This window comes from Lithobates pipiens, unplaced genomic scaffold (assembly GCF_037356315.1).
Source record: "Lithobates pipiens isolate NorthernLeopardFrog02 unplaced genomic scaffold, aLitPip1_a1.2 Scaffold_25, whole genome shotgun sequence".
NCBI classification, from domain to species: Eukaryota; Metazoa; Chordata; class Amphibia; order Anura; family Ranidae; genus Lithobates; species Lithobates pipiens.
In genome coordinates, this window is record NW_027507787.1 from 109904603 (window position 1) to 109922615 (window position 18013).

At 46.0% G+C, this 18013-nt stretch overlaps 14 pseudogenes; 1 reads left to right on the top strand and 13 right to left on the bottom strand.

Annotated features, from left to right (window-relative positions):
* Positions 1 to 1997: 1997 nt before the first annotated feature.
* LOC143932050 (5S ribosomal RNA) lies at positions 1998 to 2116 on the bottom strand (annotated as a pseudogene).
* A 108-nt stretch (positions 2117 to 2224) lies between these two features.
* LOC143931571 (5S ribosomal RNA) lies at positions 2225 to 2343 on the bottom strand (annotated as a pseudogene).
* Positions 2344 to 2450: 107 nt separating this feature from the next.
* LOC143931555 (5S ribosomal RNA) lies at positions 2451 to 2569 on the bottom strand (annotated as a pseudogene).
* Positions 2570 to 3049: 480 nt separating this feature from the next.
* Positions 3050 to 3168, bottom strand: LOC143932314 (5S ribosomal RNA; annotated as a pseudogene).
* Positions 3169 to 3424: 256 nt separating this feature from the next.
* LOC143932597 (5S ribosomal RNA) lies at positions 3425 to 3542 on the bottom strand (annotated as a pseudogene).
* Positions 3543 to 3649: 107 nt separating this feature from the next.
* Positions 3650 to 3768, bottom strand: LOC143931084 (5S ribosomal RNA; annotated as a pseudogene).
* Positions 3769 to 4605: 837 nt separating this feature from the next.
* Positions 4606 to 4723, bottom strand: LOC143932598 (5S ribosomal RNA; annotated as a pseudogene).
* A 107-nt stretch (positions 4724 to 4830) lies between these two features.
* LOC143932390 (5S ribosomal RNA) lies at positions 4831 to 4949 on the bottom strand (annotated as a pseudogene).
* A 325-nt stretch (positions 4950 to 5274) lies between these two features.
* On the bottom strand, positions 5275 to 5393 carry LOC143932569 (5S ribosomal RNA; annotated as a pseudogene).
* Positions 5394 to 5500: 107 nt separating this feature from the next.
* LOC143931501 (5S ribosomal RNA) lies at positions 5501 to 5619 on the bottom strand (annotated as a pseudogene).
* A 542-nt stretch (positions 5620 to 6161) lies between these two features.
* On the bottom strand, positions 6162 to 6280 carry LOC143932618 (5S ribosomal RNA; annotated as a pseudogene).
* Positions 6281 to 8913: 2633 nt separating this feature from the next.
* On the top strand, positions 8914 to 9032 carry LOC143932410 (5S ribosomal RNA; annotated as a pseudogene).
* A 226-nt stretch (positions 9033 to 9258) lies between these two features.
* On the bottom strand, positions 9259 to 9377 carry LOC143931726 (5S ribosomal RNA; annotated as a pseudogene).
* Positions 9378 to 9484: 107 nt separating this feature from the next.
* Positions 9485 to 9603, bottom strand: LOC143932041 (5S ribosomal RNA; annotated as a pseudogene).
* Between the last annotated feature and the right edge of the window lie 8410 nt (positions 9604 to 18013).

Sequence of the window (18013 nt, forward strand, 5' to 3'; positions counted from 1 at the left end):
TTGTAGTAATCATATACAGTAAATTCCAAACAATAAGTTTCCAAGTAGGTAACTGTAAATATTGTATCACCTGGGTACTCGCCTTCATTCCAGCTTGCCTAAGTGAGTACCGCACCCTATTTGCGCTCCGATCTGTTGCACCCATGATGTCAATTGCGCGTATGGTTGCTAGCAACTCCTATCAGACAGCGAGGGGCCTGGGAGCCCCAATAACATTTGGTTGTTTGTCCCTAAGACTCCCAAGGGTGAGTGATGCCTGCTGACATGGCTCTCCAACCCCACCCACCTCGCTGCAATCGCTATTAAGGATGCCTAGATGACCATAGGATGCGGTTGGTGCAGTATATGAGTTGGACAGGAGAAAAGGGAGGGGAAGGAGGGGGAAAAAAAAGAGGGCGGGGGGTGGAGGTGGGAAGAGGAAGAGCTGGGACTTAGAGGGGGAAGACAATGAGCTGGGGGGTAAGGGGGAGAGGCTTGGACAAGCCCTCGGACGGGATGGGGGTGGGGTCGCCCACCAGCTACCCTCTCCATCTCAATGAAGCAGCCAAGGGGGAAGTAACTGTTCACTCCAGAGCATCAGCTATGTCCAGATAGGCAGTACCATAGGCACTACCCACTGGGGGAATGGCAGTCAGGAAAAATCCCTCTTTCAGGGTTCTATTTTCTCTTAATTCTGCATTAAAGTAAGGTTTTTTTTGAGATGATTTGAAAGTCCGCCACGCTTCCCAGACTGCTGAGAAGCTGGCTATTCTGTCATGTGCCGTGTGAATCAGCTCCTCCATTGCCTCTATACGGTTAATGTGGTGAATCCAGCTTTTAATTGAGGGGAGGACATAGATCTCCAATGTACCGGAATACAGAGCCTTGCGGCATTGATCATATGCATCGCTAGGGACTTAAAATACTTATTTTGGGTAACTTAAGATAGATGCAGTAGATTTTGTGCAGGGGAGAACTCCAAAGCTAGGGACGAAATGTTTGTGGTTACCTCGTGTACTTTTCTCCAGTAAGGCTGAATTAAAGAGCATCCCCACCATATATGGAGGAGGAGGCCGGGCTCCTGACCACATTGCCAACATTGATCAGAAACTGTCGCAAAGATTCTATGGAGCAAGTCCGGGGTTTTGTACCATCTAATTTTTAGTTTATATCCATTTTCTTGCGTGCTTACGTTAACGGACCCTTTGTGGATGTATAAGTGTATGCGATCCCACTCTCCATCCGTTACCTCCCGGTCCAGCACGGACCCCCAGAAAGCCTGATCTGAGCGCCTACCAGAATGCTGTGTCTCAAACATGGATGCATACAGAGTTGAGATCACATGGTTCTGGGGAGTCGTGCTTGAACACAGGGCTTCAAACACAGTGGGCTTTGTCAGGTACCCCGGTCTCCTCCCCGGATCATCTAAGAAGTGCTTTAGCTGCATATAGGACCAGTGCGGGAATGACTTTGTGTTGGATAGCGTGGCCAGGTCGTGATGGCTCAAAAATTTGCCTCTCCGAAAGAACTGTTTCGCTACCATCTCTGTATACGGCCATTCCCGAGCTAAAAAGCTGGCGGATAACCCCGGAGGGAAGTCAGGGTTTCCCCTAATAGGGGTGATCGGGCACTCGGTGTGCAAAAGCGCTAGCGCCTTGCAGGCCCTGGTAAATTCTTGCAAGGTGCCCCAACGAGAGGGTGCGCAGGGAGCTGGGGTCCACTGGGCTGTTTGTTACACCAGGGAAGCGCTCACAAGTCGTGACCTACAGCAAGTCATTCCAGTTCCACCCAGTCTTTGCAGTGCGTATGGATCTTCCAGTCAACTACCCTGGTCATGTGTACTGCCCAATAATAGCGCAGACCAATTCCTCCCTTAGCTTTGGGTAAAACAAGGTGATGTGACTGTAGGCGATCTTGCTGGCCACTCTCAACCCTCTTGACAAACGCCAAGATGGTCACCTAGGCAAACAAGAAAAAAAATAAAACAGGTTGTCGATGCCAACAACATATTAAAAAAAAGCCTACGGCAACTGGTATTCCCAGGCGGACTCCCATCCAGATACTAACGAGGCCCGACCCTGCTTTGTATCCCAGATCAGATGAGATTGGGAACATTCAGGGTGATGTGGCCATAGGGGATCTTGCTGGTCACTCTCAACCCTCTTGACAAACGCCAAGATGGTCACCTCAGCAAACAAGCAGAAAAAATAAACAGGTCGTCGATGCCAACAACGTATTAAAAAAAAGCCTACGGCACCTGGTATTCCCAGGCAGTCTCCCATCCAGGCACTAACCAGTCCTGACCCTGCTTAGCATTTGAGATCAGACGAGATCGGGTGCATTCAGAGTGATGTAGCCGTAGACCATCTTGCTGGTCACTCCAAACCCTCTTGACAAACGCCAAGATGGTCACCTCGGCAAACAAGCAGAAAAATAAAACAAGTTGTCGATGCCAACAACATATTAAAAAAAGCCTACGGCACCTGGTATTACCAGGTGGTCTCCCATCCAGGTACCAACGAGGCCCGACCCTGCTTAGCATCCGAGATCAGATGGTATCAGGCACATTCAGGGTGATGTTGCCGTAGGGGATCTTGCTGGCCACTCTCAACCCTCTTGACAAATGCCAAGATGGTTACCTCGGCAAACAAGCAAAAAAGAAACAGGTCGTCTACGCCACCAACATATTAAAAAAAAGCCTACGGCACCTGGTATTCCCAGGTGGTGTCCTATCCAGGTACTATCCAGGCCAGACCCTGCTTAGCATCTGAAATCAGACAAGATTTTGCACATTTATAGTGATGTGGTCGCAGGTTGTCGATGCCAACAACATATTAAAAAAAAGCCTACGGCACGTAGTATTCCCTGGCGGTCTCCCATCCAGGTACTAAACAGGCCTGACCCTGCTTAGCATCTGAAATCAGACAAGATTTCGCACATTCAGAGTGATGTGGCTATAGGCAATCTTGCTGGCCACTCTCAACCCCCTTGACAAACGCCAAGATGGTAACCTCGGCAAACAAGCAGAAAAATAGACCAGGCCGTCGATGCCAACAACATATTTAAAAAAAGCCTACGGCACCTGGCATTCCCAGGTGGTCTCCCATCCAGGTGCTAACCAGGCCTGACCCTGCTTAGCATTCAAGATCAGACAAGATCGAGTGCATTCAGGGTGATCTGACCGTAGGCGCTCTTGCTGGTCACTCTCAACCCTCTTGACAAACGCCAAGATGGTCACCTCGGCAAACAAGCAGAAAAATAAAACAGGATGTCGACCCTGCTTATCATCGAAGATCAGACGAGATCGGGCACATTCAGGGTGATGTGGCCATAGGTGATCTTGCTGGCCACTCTCAACCCCCTTGACAAATGCCAACATATTCACCTCAGCAAACAAGCAGAAAAACTAAAACAGGTCGTCGACGCCAACAACATATAAAAAAAAAGCCTACGGCACCTGGTATTCCTAGGCGGAATCCCATCCAGGTACTAACCAAGCCCGACCCTGCTTAGCATCCGAGATCAGACGAGATCGGGCGCATTCAGGGTGATGTACAGTAGGCGATCTTGCTGGCCACTCTCAACTCTCTTGACAAACGCCAAGATGGTCACCTCGGCAAACAATCAGAAAATTAAAACAGGCCGTCGACGGCAACAACATATAAAAAAAAGCCTACGGCACCTGGTATTCCCAGGCGGTCTCCCATCCAGGTACCAACGAGGCCCGACCCTGCTTAGCATCCGAGATCAGATGGTATCAGGCACATTCAGGGTGATGTTGCCATAGGGGATCTTGCTGGCCACTCTCAACCCTCTTGACAAATGCCAAGATGGTTACCTCGGCAAACAAGCAAAAAAGAAACAGGTCGTCTACGCCACCAACATATTAAAAAAAAGCCTACGGCACCTGGTATTCCCAGGTGGTGTCCTATCCAGGTACTATCCAGGCCAGACCCTGCTTAGCATCTGAAATTAGACAAGATTTTGCACATTTATAGTGATGTGGTCGCAGGTTGTCGATGCCAACAACATATTAAAAAAAAGCCTACGGCACGTAGTATTCCCTGGCGGTCTCCCATCCAGGTACTAAACAGGCCTGACCCTGCTTAGCATCTGAAATCAGACAAGATTTCGCACATTCAGAGTGATGTGGCTATAGGTGATCTTGCTGGCCACTCTCAACCCCCTTGACAAACGCCAAGATGGTAACCTCGGCAAACAAGCAGAAAAATAGACCAGGTCGTCGATGCCAACAACATATTTAAAAAAAGCCTACGGCACCTGGCATTCCAGGTACTATCCAGGCCAGACCCTGCTTAGCATCTGAAATCAGACAAGATTTCGCACATTCAGAGTGATGTGGCTATAGGTGATCTTGCTGGTCACTCTCAACCCTCTTGACAAACGCCAAGATGGTCACCTCGGCAAACAAGCAGAAAAATAAAACAGGATGTCGACCCTGCTTATCATCGAAGATCAGACGAGATCAGGCACATTCAGGGTGATGTGGCCATAGGTAATCTTGCTGGCCACTCTCAACCCCCTTGACAAACGCCAACATATTCACCTCAGCAAACAAGCAGAAAAACTAAAACAGGTCGTCGACGCCAACAACATATAAAAAAAAGCCTACGGCACCTGGTATTCCTAGGCGGAATCCCATCCAGGTACTAACCAAGCCCGACCCTGCTTAGCATCCGAGATCAGACGAGATCGGGCGCATTCAGGGTGATGTACAGTAGGCGATCTTGCTGGCCACTCACAACCCTCTTGAAAAACGCCAAGATGATCACCTCGGCAAATAAACAGGAAAATAAAACAGGTCGTCGACGCCAAAAGCATATAAAAAAAAGCCTATGGCACCTGGTGTTCCCAGGCGGTCTACCATCCAGGTACTAACCAGGCCCGACCCTGCTTAGCATCCAAGATCAGACGAGATCGGGCGCATTCAGGGTGATGTGGCCGTAGGAAATCTTGCTGGCCACTCTCAACCCTCTTGACAAACGCCAAGATGGTCACCTCTGCAAACAAGCAGAAAAACAGAACAGGATCGTCGACGCCAACAACATACTAAAAAAAAACCTACAGCACCTGGTATTCCTAGGCGGTCTCCCATCCAGGTACTAACCAGGCCCGAACCTGCTTAGCATCCAAGATCAGGCGCATTCAGGGTGATGTGGTAGTAGGTGATCGTGCTGTCCTTTCTCAACCCTCTTGACAAACGCCAACATATTCACCTCAGTAAACAAGCAGAAAAATAAAACAGGTCGTCGACGCCAACAACATATAAAAAAAAGCCTACGGCACCTGGTATTCCCAGGCGGTCTCCCATCCAGGTACTATCCAGGTCTGACCCTGCTTAGCATCTGAGATCAGATGAGATTGGGGGCATTCAGGGTGATGGGACCGTAAGCATTCTTGCTGACCACTCTCAACCCTCTTGACAAATGCCAAGATGGTCACCTCGGCAAACAAGCAGAAAAATATAACAGGTCGTCGATGCCAACAACATATTAAAAAAAGCCTATGGCACTTGGTATTGCCAGTCGGTCTCCCATCCCGTTACTAACCAAGCACAACTCTGCTTAGCATTCAAGATCAGACGAGATCGGGCGAATTCAGGGTGATGTGGCCGTAGGTGATCTTGCTGGCCACTCACAACCCTCTTGAAAAATGCCAAGATGGTCACCTCGGCAAACAAGCAGGAAAATAAAACAGGTCGTCGACGCCAAAAGCATATAAAAAAAAAAGCCTACGGCACCTGGTGTTCCCAGGCGGTGTCCCATCCAGGTACGACCCTGCTTAGCATCCAAGATCAGACGAGATCGGGTGCATTTAGGGTGATGTGGCTGTAGGCAATCTTGCTGGCCACTCTCAACCCTCTTGACAAACGCCAAGATGGTCACCTCTGCAAACAAGCAGAAAAACAGAACAGGTCGTCGACGCCAACAACATACAAAAAAAAACCTACGGCACCTGGTATTCCCAGGCGGTCTCCCATCCAGGTACTAATCAGGCCTGATCCTGCTTAGCATCCAAGATCAGGCGCATTCAGGGTGATGTGGCAATCGGTGATCGTGCTGTCTGCTCTCAACCCTCTTGACAAACACCAAGATGGTCACCTCGGCAAACAAGCAGAAAAATAAAACAGGTCGTCAACGCCAACAACATATTAAAAAAAAAGCCTACGGCACCTGGCATTCCCAGGTGGTCTCCAATCGAGGTACTAACCAGGCCTGACCCTGCTTATCATTCAAGATCAGACAAGATCGGGTGCATTCAGGGTGATGTGGCCGTAGGCAATCTTGCTGGCCACTCTCAACCCTCTTGACAAACGCCAAGATGGTCACCTTGGCAAACAAGCAGAAAAATAAAACAGGTCGTCGACGTCAACAACATATTTAAAAAAAAGCGGGAGGGCGTGGCTTGCCTAGAGAGAGGATGGCTGCTTAAGCTTTTTGCTCCGTCTTACCTCAGCCTAAAAAAGATAGGTCACCGAGGATTTTACCTGAAAAACACTGTCACATCATGGGGACCTCCTCACTAGGACCCTCTGCATCTAGATCCCGCTCACCAAGGGACCTGGGATCCCGTAATACCCAGACAATACCGGATCTCTTCAGGAACCAGGAGGCCGACATGGTGGCCCGTTCTCCCACCACTAACCACATCGGGATTACCCTGACGCCGACTGATCTACAGCACACCATGGCAGACAGTCCATCTCCCCATCACCAACACAACTAAATATCCACGACCTGAGGACTGTCGCGGCCGATATAAAGAGCACAAGAGATACAAGCAATCAAAGGGAGAGTAAACTCCATGGAGCTAATGGCGGCGCAACAACAGCATGAATTGCAGATGGCTCAAGGCAAAGTCGACACACATACCTGGCAGCTCAGAGACCTCCAGCGCCATGTCGAAGATATCGACAATAGGGGACGAAGACACAATCTGAGGATTAGAGGCCTCCCGGAGTCGATCGAGCCCAAGCAAATCCTCCCAGCGGTCACATCCCTATTCAACCAGCTGCTAGTCCGACCCTCCGGTACACCTATAGCTATGGAGCGGATACATAGAGCCCTTAGGCCTAAGGGCAAAGATTCTGATCCCCCACAGGATGTCATCTGTTATGTTAACGACTATACCCTCAAAGAAGAGGTTCTTAAAAAAATTAGGAGCGATCCGAACCTGACATTTGGAGGCCATTCGATCCAGATATATCAGGATCTTTCGGCGATCATGCTGAAATATCGGTCTCCCATCCAGGTACTAACCAGGCCTGACCCTGCTTAGCATCTGAGATTATAGAATACAGACCTGCAACTTACTTTGCGGAACGACAACATGATATAATAACGATATTGTAATATAGTGGTTAATCTCAAACACTAACCAGACATGATCAGAGTACTACGTCTCTCCATCATGCTAAAGTTAATCCCTGCTAGACCATACTAGAAGTAGGACAGCACTCGAATGGGCTTTGTGTGGGAGGGATGAAGAGCCGTTCGATGTAACTTGGGAGGGATTTAAGGGGACATTAAAATCTCCCCCGAAAATTATTGTACTTTCCTGGAAGGTGGACAGTTGGTTGAGCGTGTGAATAAAAAAAGGCACCTGCCTAGTGTTTGGGGTGTATATGTTTGCAAGGGTAATGGTACGGCCCGCGTAGGAGCCTTTTAGAAAGAGGAACCTGCCTTCTTTATCGGATTGCATGTAGGTGTACTGGAATGGACAATTTTTGTGTATCAGAATGGCCACACCCTTTGTTTTGGCTAATGGGTTCGTAGCATGGTATACTATAGGGAAATGGCGACTAAACAGTTTAGGAATGGCATTAGAGCGGAAGTGAGTTTCTTGAAGGAATACGATATCGGATTTGTGTTTATGCATCTCAAGGAGGGTTTGGGAGCGTTTTTCCGGGGTATTTTAGCCTTTGACATTCAGTGATATCATTTTGGCAGTTAGACTGGTGGCCAGCTTGGCGGCACTATTACGCTTGAGTGGCATGGCTGATACAAGTAGCTAGATTTACTTAGGTAGGATAGGTGTCAAATAGGGGACTCTGACTCAGGAGTAGAATTGTGGTTTTGGAGGTAATGCTAAAAGGCTCTCAAGAGCCTATTGGAGGGGGTTCTAGTAAAAAGTCACAGGTAGGGGGATGGGGGAACGAGGTGGGATAAGGGGAGTGTCTCGTGTATCGGTGGTGTCTCTCACCCCTTGATAGGAGGGAGATATCGCGTGGGTTATACCGATGAAAGTCAGTGGTATACTATGTAATCGTGTTAATGAAAGTGTGGTTACGACCACTGTGTGGGAGGTGACCGGTCTATTGAGAAGATAGATATTCGTTAACTACCATATATGTCGATTCTGTCCGTCCCACCCTCAGCCCAAACAACATTTTTCCATATATAGGTGAGGATGTGGCTCTTATAGCCTTAGAATCAGGAAACAGTATGGGATGGGAAATAAAGAGTGTTCTAAGGCTTGTGAGGGAGTGGGATGCTTATCCCAGAGCGTGTGGAAACCGATGACCTTTTCCTTAAATAGTTTGTGTGTCTGCATGTTAGAGTGAATGATGTGGAGGGATGTTGGTTTGCGCGTACCGAGAAAGGGCCAATGTCACCTTAAGTCAGTCGGTTGAAACATGTGAATCAAAAAACAATTAACAGATGCATCATAGTAACTTTTAGAACCATAACTATAACCAAAAAAGAAAAAAGAAAAGAAAAGAAAAAACAGCCGTCCAGAATTCAGCTGGGCGGTATTATTTCGTAGATGAGCTTGATCTCTGGGCACATGTATATATAGAATCCTGTCAGATGGACGAGCCTGGTTCCGCAAGAAAGCCATAGGTAAGCAGTCCCCAGATAACTGTGACCATCTTGGCATTTGTCAAGAGGGTTTAGAGGGGCTAGAAAGTTTGCCTACGCCCACATCACCCTGAATGCGCCCGATCTCATCTGATCTTGGATGCTAAGCAGAGTCGGGCCTGGTTAGTACCTGGATGGGAGACCGCCAGGGAATACCATGTGCCGTAAGCTTTTTTTTAATATGTTGTTGGCGTCGACGACCTGTTTTATTTTTCTGCTTGTTTGCCGAGGTGACCATCTTAGCGTTTGTCAAGAGGGTTGAGAGTGGTCAGCAAGATTGCCACATCACCACATTACTGGTCACGCTCAAGCCTCTTGAAAAAAAACAAGATGGTCACCTCGGCAAACAAGCAGAAAATTAAAACAGGTCGTAGACGCCAACAACATATTAAAAAAAAGCCTACGGCACCTGGTATTCCCAGGTGGTCTCCCATCCATGTACTAACCAGTTCCAACCCTGCTTAGCATCCGATATCAGACAAGATCGGGCACATTCAGGGTGACGTGGCTGTAGGTGATCTTGCTGGCCACTCTCAACCCTCTTGACAAATGTCAAGATTGTCACCTTGGCAAACAAGCAGAAAAATAAAACAGGTCGTCGACGCCAACAACATATTAAAAAAAGCCTACGGCACCTGGTATTCCCAGGGGGTCTCCCATCCAGGCTCTAATCAGGCCCGACCCTGCTAAGCCTCCGAGATCAGATGAGATTGGTTGCTTTCAGGGAGATGTGGCCGTATTAAATCGCTTTGGGCACTCGCAACCCTCTTGAAAAATGCCAAGATGTTAACATTGGTAAACAAGGGAAAATAACAAGTCAACACCCCAAAAAAAAAGACTTGCACTTTGAGTGAGCGGTGGGTGGTGCTTCCGACGTCACTCAAGAAAGTGACGTTGGCACAGCACTTCTCTGTTCTGCCCGCCTGAGAGGATCAGGTAAGGGGCTGCCGCATGGCAGCTTACAAATTCGTTATTATTTATTCAGCGCCGCCGCCGGTACCCCCTCCACATCCACAGGGTTACTATGGTGGTCGCACTCGGCAGCATACCCCAACCCCCTTCACCCCCCCTACTAAAAAAGATTTAAAGAAAAAGTGTTATTATCGGTGGCCGGCAGCATACACCCTCCCCCCAAAAAGCTTTAAAAAAAATCTTGTCTGGGGGTATGCTGCCAACCACCGATAATAACCCTTATTTTTAAAATCTTGTTTAGCGGGGGGGCGGTGGGGGATAAAAACTGCCGACCACCGATATTAACCCTTTTTTTAAATCTTGTTTGGGGGGCAGGTATGGGGGTTAATGCTGCAGACCACCGATAATAGCCCTTTTTTTAAAATCTTGTTGGGGGGGGGGTATGCTGCTTATTCTCGATGTTTGGCAGCATACCCCCCCAACAAGATTTAAAAAAAGGGTTATTATCGGTGGTCGGCAGCATAATCCCCCCAAACAAGATTAACAGGTTGTAGATATGTGCAATGTACAGGTTGTAGATATGTGCGATTTACAGGTTGTAGATATGTGCGATTTGCATGTTGTAGATATGTGCAATTTACAGGTTGTAGATATATGCGATTTGCAGGTTGTAGATATGTGCGATTTACAGAATGCGATTTACAGGTTGTAGATATGTGCTATTTACAGGTTGTAGATATGTGCAATTTACAGGTTGTAGATATGTGCGATTTGCATGTTGTAGATATGTGCAATTTACAGGTTGTAGATATGTGCAATTTACAGAATGCAGATATGTGATTTACAGAATGCAGATATGTGCGATTTACAGAATGCGAGTTACAGAATGTAGATATGTGCGATTTACATGTTGCAGAATGCAGATATGGGCAATTTACAGGTTGCAGAATGCAGATATGTGCGATTTACAGGTTGTAGATATGTGCTATTTACAGGTTGCAGATATGTGCGATTTACAGAATGCAGATATGTGCGATTTACAGAATGCGATTTAAAGAATGCAGATGTGCGATTTACAGCATGCAGATATGTGCGATTTACAGAATGCAGATGTGTGATTTACAGAATGCAGATATGTGCGATTTACAGAATGCGATTTACAGAATGCAGATATGTGCGATTTACATGTTGCAGAATGCAGATATGGGCAATTTATAGGTTACAGAATGCAGATATGGGAAATTTACAGGTTGCAGAACGCAGTTATGTGTGATTTATAGAATGCAGATATTTGCAATTTACAGGTTGCAGAATTCAGTTATGTGCGATTTACAGAATAAAGATATGTGTGATTTACAGGTTGCAGAAGGTAGATATGTGTGATTTACAGGTTGCAGAATGCAGATATGTGTGATTTACAGGTTGTAGATATGTCCTATTTACAGGCTGCAGATATGTACGATTTACAGAATGCAGATATGTGCGATTTACAGAATGTGATTTACAGAATGCAGATATGTGCTATTTACAGGTTGTAGATATGTGCAATTTGCATGTTGTAGATATGTGCAATTTACAGGTTGTAGATATGTGCAATTTACAGAATGCAGATGTGTGATTTACAGAATGCAGATATGTGCGATTTACAGAATGCGATTTACAGAATGCAGATATGTGCGATCTACATGTTGCAGAATGCAGATATGGGCAATTTATAGGTTGCAGAATGCAGATATGTGCAATTTACAGGTTGCAGAATGCAGTTATGTGCGATTTACAGAATGCAGATATGTGCAATTTACAGATTGCAGAATGCAGTTATGTGCGATTTACAGAATGCAGATATGTGTGATTTACAGGTTGCAGAAGGCAGATATGTGTGATTTACAGGTTGCAGAATGCAAATATGTGCGATTTACAGGTTGTAGAAAAGGTGCCTGATGTGGTTATGCACAAGATAGCCATGATTCATCTGCTTTAGTAGAGCCCAGTGTATAATGTGCAGCCTGGTATATGATGTTGATTCAATAAGGGGTGTGGCTTGTGATAAGTGGGGGGGGCAAATCTGAGGGGGTGTGGTCTTGCGCCCCCCCATCCTAAAACTTCACCAGCCGCCACTGCCCAGGAGGTCTCCCATTTGTTACTAACCAGGTCAGACGCTGCTCAGCCTCGGAGATCAGACAAGATCGAGCACTTTCAGGGTGATGTGGCCGTAGGAAATCTCTTTTGGCACCCTCAACCCTCTTGACAAACACCAAGATTTTCACCTTGGGAAACAAAGGACAAAAAACAAGTCAACGCCAAAAAAAAAAGAAAAAGAAACCTACGGCACTAGGTATTCCCAGGGGGTCTCCCACCCAGGTTCTAACCAGGCACGACCCTGCAAAGCCTCCGAGATCAGACAAGATTGGTTGCTTTCAGGGAGATGTGGCCTTAGGCAATCGCTTTGGGCACCCCGAACACTCTTGAAAAACGCCAAGATGGTCACCTTGGTAAACAAGGGAAAATAAGTCAACGCCAAAAAAAAGAAAAAAAGAAACCTATGCCACCTGGTATTCCCAGGCAGTCTCCCATCCAGGTACCATCCAGGCCTGACCCTGCTTAGCCTCTGAGATTAGACGAGATTGGTCGCTTTCAGGGTGATGTGGTCATAGGCAATTTCTTTGGACACCCTGAACCATCTTGACAAACGCCAAGATAGTCACCTTGGGAAACCAGGGAAAAAAACAAGTAAATGCAAAAAAAAAGAAGCCCAGGGGCCTGGTATTCCCAGGTGGTCTGCCATCCAGTTATTAACCAGGCTCAGCCCCTGCTTAGCCCCCGAGGTGAGACAAGATGGGGATCTTTCAAGGTGATGTGGCCATAGCCAATCTTTTTGGACATCCTCAACCACCTTGACAAAGGACAAACACCAAGATTCACCTTGGGGAAACAAGGGAAAAAATAAGTCAACGCCCCAAAAAAAAAAAAAGAAAAGGAAACCTACAGCACCTTGCATTCCCAGGCGGTCTCCCATCCAGGTACTTACCAGGTCTGACCCTACTCATAGGCAATCTCTTTGGGCACCCTCATCCCTCTTGACAAACGCAAAGATGGTCACTAGGCCCGACCCTGCTTAGCCTCCGAGATCAGATGAGATTGGGCGCTTTCATGGTGATATGGCCTGTAAGCAATCTCTTGGGCATCCTCAACCCTCTTTTACAAACGACAAGATGGTCACCTTGAGAAACAAGGGAAAAAAACAAGCCAACGCCAAGAAAAAAAGAAGCCTATGGCACCTGGTATTCCCAGGTGGTCAGCCATCCAAGTACTAACCAGGCCCGCCACTACTTAAGCCCCGTACACACGAGCGGACTTTTCAACATCCAAAGTCCGTCAGACCGAGTCCGTCAGACTATCCGATCGTGTGTGGGCTGCAACGGACTTTAGCTTCGCAAAAGTCTGACGGACTTTAGAAATGAAGCATGCTTCAAATTTTTCCGACGGAACTCCGCCGGACCCAGTTCTGATGTAGAAGTCCGCTCGTCTGTATGCTGTTCCGACAGTCCTAAAACGACGCATGCTCTGAAGCAAGTACGAGACGGAAGTGCTCGGTCTTGTAAAACTCCAGTTCGTATTGGAAGTAGCACATTCGTCATGCTGCAAATTCTGTGATCGTTTAAATGTATAGCGCATCTTCTTTATAATGCTAGAAGAACGAAGTCTTTATTTATAATGCTAGAAGAACGAAGTTGCTTTGCTGCTCATATTCACTCACAGAGTTCTCACCAAACACATTTCTGTTTTATTTCTCCTCATCTCATGAATGATCTTGTTTTTATTTTAAAGCCCCATCTCAATATATATATTTTTTTTTTTTGAGTAATTTTTTTCCTCCCTATTTTTGGTAGAATTCTTTACCATGTTTTTCTTGTGATCTCCATATTTAATTATTCTGTCAATTAAAAAAAAAAAAAAAAAAAGTTGTTAACTTGACCGAATAATTAAATATGGAGATCACAAGAAAAAAAATGTTCAAGAATTCAAAAAAAAATATTGATGAAAAAACTACTCCAAAAAAAGAAAAAATGTTGTTGACTAATTTTTTGCCTACATATTTTTGGTAGAATTCTTTACCATTTTTTTTTATTGTGATCTCCATATTTAATTGTTCCGTCAAGTTAACACCAAAAACTTTTTTTTTTTTTTTTCATTACCACAATAACCTTTTTATTTTTATTCTGGTGACAAGTTACCACAATAACATTTTTATTTTGTTTATAACCTCAAGGAGGTTAGTGTCCCTTGTTAATTTCACATTGTCTTTTATAGAAAGGTATTTGACCAAAAAACACATAGGCAATTATATTTTCAAACAAAAATATCCATTTATTCTGGTTCAACAAACAAAAAAATGAAGGCAACACTGGAGAAACTTTTGTGACATTTGTGTAGCCTTTTGGCCCCAGGGCAAATGTGAAACTCTGTGGAAAAGAAAATTCAAATATTACGAAATCCAATATGGTCCCAGAATCCCAGACATCAAGAGCAGCATCAGATGGTATATATGTCCCCAGGCTGTGGTACAACAGGCTGCGTCTTTTTGGTGGGACCAGAGTGAAGCCAGGTCATCACCTTCTTCTCTTCGCTCCACCCTTCACTGCACCCTTCCCTGCAGACTTCCCTGTAGCCTTCCTGGGAGGCTGTGTCTCCGGTGGTGTGCTCGTGGCAGGAGGAGGAGGAGGAGGAGGAGGAGGAGGAGGAGGAGGAGGAACAGGAGGAACTTGCTCCACAATATTGCTGTTGGCAGATAATTCTCCACTCAGCCCCTTCTGTAACGCCAAGAAAATTAGCCTTTCACACGTTGGCCCATCTCTAATTGGTGGAGACGGCTGGCGATGTAGCAGCCATAGGCCTCTTCTGCGTCAGGGGGGCTGTTTAAGACATTAGTAGCCTCTCTAATTAGGCGCAGGGATTCCTCCTGTGCTAGCGTATTTTTTTTTGCCCTTTTTGATGGAAGACGGAGGGGAGGCACTTGTGATGTTGTCAGGCTTCTACTAGGCCCGGCCACCTCCTGGCTGACAGAGGGCATGGACTCCTCCTGGCTGAGAGTGGGCCCAGCCTCCTCCTGCCTGCCACTTTCCCCACCTTCCTCCTGGCTGAGATCATCCTGTGTATAAAAAAGGGACATTGTTTTAGTTTTTTGTTCATCAATCCTAAACATTTTTCAGCTCCTGACTTCAAAATTCTGTTAATACATATAAAAGAGTATCATTATGACACCACTATTTCTTGTTTCTGCTGGTGACAAACATTTGTGGCCACTACTGTAAATTGATATGTCCAAATTTTAACTATTTTTTAACATCAATAATAGCGTACAAATTCTAATAACATCTAGTTAACATCATTAATATTAAGAATATCACTATTTTTGCTAAAAAAATACCTGGCTCCAGCTGGGTGCATCCGCTTCTTCCAGGATGGAAGGCTCATCAGCCTCTGCTGAGGTGGAGGGAATGCTGCAGGGAAGGGTGGAGGGAAGGGTGGAGGGAAGAGTGGAAAGCGACTCCCTGGGTTTACACCGGTCGTCCAGGAACCGTAGCTTTTCAAAGTACCACAGCCTGGGTACATACACATCACCTGGTGCTGCTCCTGTTGTTTTGGAATTTTCGATTTTCCTCTTTTCCTTTCGGTACATATTTTGCAATATTTGAATTTTCTTCTCCACAAAGTCCACGTCTGCCTCTGGGATCCAAGTCTGCACAAATGTCAAAAATCTCTCCAGTGTTGCCCTCCTTACTGGTTTATTAAAATAATCCTTGTGCTTGGTATGCCACAGATTTGACATCTCTTTATATTTGTCGATAAACAGACTTACAAATTCCGGATCCTTGAATTTTTGATTCATTTTTCTGAAAGACAATACACAAGCCAAAAACCATAATGTTAGCTCAGACTCTCCTAATCTTAGCCCAATATAGACTCCAGGATCTGCCACTTATTTGGGGAAATGGTTTAAACTTACATTCGTTTTGCTTGCTCCCAACTTCCGTTCCTATTTTCGCAAACGAACATACGACATGTGATTTTTGTCGTTATATACAGTGCGTACGCGTAGAACTACGCCTGCGTTGCCCGCCCCTGACGTTCTTTTAGTCAAGTTCTTGTTTTCCCGCCCTTTCTGCGCACTTAACGTACGTACGACATGTGATTTTTGTCGTTATATACAGTGCGTACGCGTAGAACTACGCCTGCGTTGCCCGCCCCTGACGTTCTTTTAGTCAAGTTCTTGTTTTCCCGCCCCTTTCTGCGCACTTATAACGTACGTACGACATGTGCATTTTGGCGTAAGATCCAGTGCGTACGCGTAGAACTACGCCTGCGTTGCCCGCCCCTGACGTTCTTTTAGTCAAGTTCTTGTTTTCCCGCCCTTTCTGCGCACTTAACGTACGTACGACATGTGATTTTTGTCGTTATATACAGTGCGTACGCGTAGAACTACGCCTGCGTTGCCCGCCCCTGACGTTCTTTTAGTCAAGTTCTTGTTTTCCCGCCCCTTTCTGCGCACTTATAACGTACGTACGACATGTGCATTTTGGCGTAAGATCCAGTGCGTACGCGTAGAACTACGCCTGCGTTGCCCGCCCATGACGTTCTTTTCCAAGAATATTTCCCGCCCCCTTTTCTCTACGGTGCGCAGTAGGAGAAACATGGCGGAAACACAACAGGTGCTTGATCTTAACGACTCCAGTAGTCACGAATCCCCGGAGCCACAAACGTCCCGATCCGGAAAGAGGAGATTTAAGGCCTCAAATATGGCATTTCAAGAGATGGTGGAGATGGTGGCAATCTTGCGAAGTAAGGATTATGATGGCAAGCATGGACCATACACCCATCCGAACTTGCGCAAGGCCAGAATCATGGCCAAAGTAGTTAAGACCCTGCATAATCGTTTTGGGGTACGACGGTCAAAAGACCAATTGAGGAAACGGTGGTCCGACCTTAAATTGAGGGAGCCGGATCAATACAGAAGGATCAAGAAAGTTCTGAAAAAAAGTAAGTACTTGTCGTGTGTTCCTATTTTATGATTATTGCATACAGATCCATATGCTTTACCTTTGTACAATGTAAAAAATTGCTGCTTTCATGTTGTATACAGTAAAAGAATCGTATCGTTTTAACAAACCCTCGTAAATTGTTCGTGGCAAACCTCGTTTATGATACAGGGTTTAAACAGCATTTTTTGGCTGTGTAATTTTTAGGACACAACAAATGATTAGGACATTGTGGTTTAGATGTGTTTCAAAATACAATGACTAGAAAAGAACATTCAGTGTAATTGAAGGAGAGGACACTTGGCAGCTGGGTAAAAACACATCTGCACTCATGAGCAAAGGTGTGGGACACCAGAGAACATTTATTAGGGTAAACCACACGCCACACGGGGTTCCCTGGTATACTTTGGGGGGGGGGGGGTTGGGCATGTGTGAACCTTGGCACAAAAAGCAAATTATTTGATTTTTTGGCAAAGTGAATTGATTTATCATGTCTTCACATTTTGCATCTCTTCATAAACCGACAATTGTACAACACTTCTAATCAAGGTTTCATCTTCCTAGTTCTGGCCTTAAATATCTGTGTGCTAAAAGTATACCTTTTTGTTTGTTAATTTCTCATAGGGGAGAAAAGCCTCACAAAGCAGGATCCCAGGGACCGCCACCCTTGCCAGCAGGAATGTGAGGTTAGCCCCATCCCCCCCGTGGATGTGCATGTGGAGGAAGGAGAGGTGGAAGAAGGAGAGGAGATGGGCACCCCACCAGGTGAGTGTCTGACACCACAGCTTCAGGTAATCGATGTATACCTGCATATTTCCAAACACATGTTTTTACATCTATTTTAGGTGATGTTCTGGTTGTGGAAAGCGACACATTTCCAAGCACCAGTGCCCCCCCCGAGGATGTCGAGGAAGGAGAGGTTGAGGAAGGAGAGGTGGAGGAAGTAGGGGAGATGGGCACCCCACCAGGTGAGTGTCTGACACCCCAGCTTGTTGAAATCCATGTATGACTGCATAATTTTTGACCCAATTTTTCCCATCTATTGTAGGTGATGTTCTGTTTGTGGAAAGGGCCCCATTTTCCAGTGACAGCACACAAAGGCTGATTGGCCAGATAATGGGCTGGAATGGGGAACTAGATGACATGCGAACTAGCCTGGATCTCATGAAGACTCAGATTGACAATATGCAGCTGGAAATGAAG